Raw genomic sequence first — 3,647 nt, forward strand, 5'->3', positions numbered from 1 at the left:
CCCTGGCTCCCACCCGGGGTGCATGTTTCTGCCCCTGGGGGCGCCCCAAAGCGGCAGGAAGGCCCCTGTGGGACGGGGACAGGCGGCCAGGGTTTCGGGGGAGGTCGAGGCAGGCTTGGGAAAAAAGCCGGCAGTTCAGAGAGGAGGCCGTGGTGCACGGCCTGGGGTCAGGGCCTTCCCGGCAGCCCCGACGCTGAAACCTGGGGGGTCGTGGAGTCCCTGGCTCCCACCCGGGGTGCGTGTCTCTAACGCCTGGGGGCACCCAAAGTGGCAAGAAGCCCGAGAGGACAGGGACAGGCGGCCAGGATTTCAGGGGGAGGTTGAGGCAGGCCTCGGAGAAAAGCAGCGAGGCTGAACAAAAGGCAGGGGTGCACCGCGGGAGGTCTCGGCCTTCCCCGCACCCCGCGGCTCGACCTGGGGGTTTCTGGAGTCCCTGGCTCCTATCCGCGGTGCGTGTCTCTCGCCCTGGGGGCACCCTAAAGTGGCAAGAAAGCCCCCCTCAAACATGGAGAGGCGGCCAGGTTTTCAGAGGGAGGTTGAGGCAGGCCTGGGAAAATAGCGATGAGGCCCAAGAGGCAGGGTGCTCCTATGGAGGTCGGAGTCATCCTGGGAGCCCACGTGCCTGACAAGGTGGGGTCGTGGAGTCCCTGGCGCCCACCTGAGGTGCATGTCTCTCCCCATGTGGGCACCCAAAAGTGGCAAGAAGGCCCCCAGGGGATGGGGACAGGCGGCGACGGTTTTAGTGGGAGGTTGAGGCAGGCCTGGGAAAAAGGCCAGGAGGCCGAAGAAAAGGCCGGGGTGCACCGCCAGAGGTCGGGGCCTTCAGGGCAGCCACCGCGCAGGAGCGGCAGGAGGCTGCTACTTTTCCGCAAGAAATCCATTACTGACCACCAGTAAAAACACATTGTAGGTTTGTTACAATATACAAATAGTAAAACTTTATATAGCCACCATCATATTCTAGCACTGCTCTAAGCCATTTCCTACTCTGAAATAGCTACTATTGTACCTCCATTGTAGAGAAAACAGACTGCCCAGAGGTGACCAGGGAAACTGACTATGAAATTGACTTCTTGTCAGTTTCTGACTTAAAGGTTCTTCCTGCTCTACTCCTTAAGTTGCCACATTTTAGTTAACATACCTCTTATAATGCTGGTCCTTTCTATATTTGGAGGGACTTCTCTTGCAAATTCAAGTTTTTTCTTGCGCTCAGCATTTGGCCCTAAGATTATCTGCGTTTTATGTCAGTTTAAGTACCTCTTTAGACATTGTTCAGTTAGGAATGTAAATAGGAGCTAACATTGTGGAAAAAGAAAGAACATCTGCTTACAACCAATTTTGTTTCATAATACAAATGTAAATCAATATGTTAATGGAAATGCAGGCTAAGTGCTAGAACTACATCTGTCTTGTTTAGATTTCAACAAACTTTTGCATAGGTATTATGTGGTTGTACAAATGTACTTTCTTTTGACCTGAAAATGCAAAAACTTCCTTTCTTCCCACTTTCTGAGACTCTGCAACCTTAAAGGAAGAGTGGGGTACTTTAAAGGAAAGGTGGTGGTGGCTGGGTAATGGGTACAAATGTCTACTGTATACTTCCTTTCCCAAAACAAGTCCCTGTCTGCCGTCAGCATTTCCAAAATGTGAAGATCAAGTGTGGTGTTAACTTATTAACTAATCACTAGACTTTGAGTGGTTGTGGAAGCAACATCTCAGTGAGTGCCTGGATGTTCTAATTCTGTTAAATCAGTGAGTGCACATTGTATATACAATAGTCTCTTAGCCCAGTGGCAGATTTAAGGAGTGGGAGATAGATTTCTACGTTTCAGAAATGAAATATATAAAGAATAAAAATGTTTAATCCCATGGTTCTTGGCCTGAGTTTAATTTTTTGGAGAGTTTTTCTTTTAGATTTTCTTTCCCTTCCATTAAACTGTTACTTTGAAAGGTCCTAGGGTTTGGGGAAAGCAAGTGGGAAAGACACTGGCTTGGATTCTCCAGGACAAGGGAGTGAAGAGGACTTCTTGCCCTCATTTTATTATTGAATAATGTGATGAGAACAATTATTAAGGTGAATAGTCTACAGCAGAAGTTTTTAGATGCCTTCTCTGCAAAATAATTCGGTTTAGTCAACACAAGGATGCCTTTGGTTAGCTGGAATGGAAGATGTGCAGGCAAGAGTGGTCTTGGCAAGTCTTCTGGGGGGAAATACAGCATTTGGAAGGGTGGGAAGCAGAAGGAATCTCAGGCAAGGGAAATGTTTGGGCAGAGCCCCAGGAGACAGAACGGGTTGTGGGGGACTTGGTGTCCACATAGACTTAATTAGTGGTCTTAGCTTTTGTGTTTTCAAAATTACCACAGTTTGTGTTCTAAAACTGTCATTCCCTTGATTTTATTGTAGGTATGCTATCTGTATATTTTTAAATTTAAAGTAACAGTAAAGGAGAAATGAAATTATTTTGTTTGAGAAAGAGTTCAAAGGTTAAAATATCTTGATACAAATAATTTTCTAATGGGAGATTTGGTACACCCCCAGAAGTTGACTTTGGTTCAGAGAATAGTCTTCAGATCTAGAAAGGACTTCAGGAGGGTAAGGTCAGTGCTGTTGTCAGAGGAAAAACTCTTGGCCATCACAGGATGGGAGAGAAAGTTTCAGTTGTAAAGAATACTCAAATGCCATGTAAGGAAACGGGTTCTTCTGCCCCTATTCTTTGAAATATTTAGGGTTAAGTTCTTAGTTTTTGACATCATAAAAATGTCAAAGTATCCTGTTCTAAGAGCCATTTCAAACAATTGACTAGAATTTCAGAGCAATTACATGAGAGTAATACCATTAGAATTTTAAAATTACTCATAGCCCTATATCCCTAACAATTATGTTCATGCTTGCATGTTCTCTTCTCATCTTTACTGTGTGCTTGCCTTCTTAGTAATGGCATGTAGAAACTGTTTAAGCAGGAATAATTCTCGAGATAATTTTGCATGTTTCCTTTTTTCTCTATAAGGTATGTATTGGGTAGAAGAGCATTATGTATGGAACTTCTCATGAAACAGGTGATTTTCCTATGATACTCAATTTTCACCCTCAATAGAGTGTTTTGATTATGTAAGCTAGATTTAAGCTAGATTCTCTTAAAGAAATTTTAGTGTTTGTTTTTTTTTTTCATAGCCCCTACTTTCAAGAATGAAAGAGGTCAACCAGTAAAAGGAGATTGTATTTGGTGCTGAATCTATGCTAGGATCAGCATTAAGAGTGACCTTTATTTAAGGTTCTAATTTGCTCATGGTTGGGCACTTAGAACGTCAGTTTGTTGGTTTTTGTGAGATTCTGGAAATGGTCCAATTTTACTTTTTCCCCTTGTCTCCAGACGTTTTAACACTGATCTCCTGCTGTTGAGGTATATGCCATCTTGTTAGACCTTCTCAAGTGGGAATCAGGAATGCTACTGTGTTCCAGAGATGTTTTGTTCTTCCTGTAGGGCTGAAGCAGTGCCTACTCAATAGAACCGGTCATCGTGCAAAGAAATGCCACCTGACTCAAAGGCAAAGCCAGAGTGCAACTTGGAGCAAAGAAGGTACTTTTATTAAGAATTTTATATAAACCATAAGATATATTTTATATTACTTTGTGCACCTTCTTCTTA

The sequence above is a fragment of the Colobus angolensis genome, unplaced genomic scaffold (assembly GCF_000951035.1).
Source record: "Colobus angolensis palliatus isolate OR3802 unplaced genomic scaffold, Cang.pa_1.0 Scaffold372, whole genome shotgun sequence".
NCBI lineage: Eukaryota > Metazoa > Chordata > Mammalia > Primates > Cercopithecidae > Colobus > Colobus angolensis.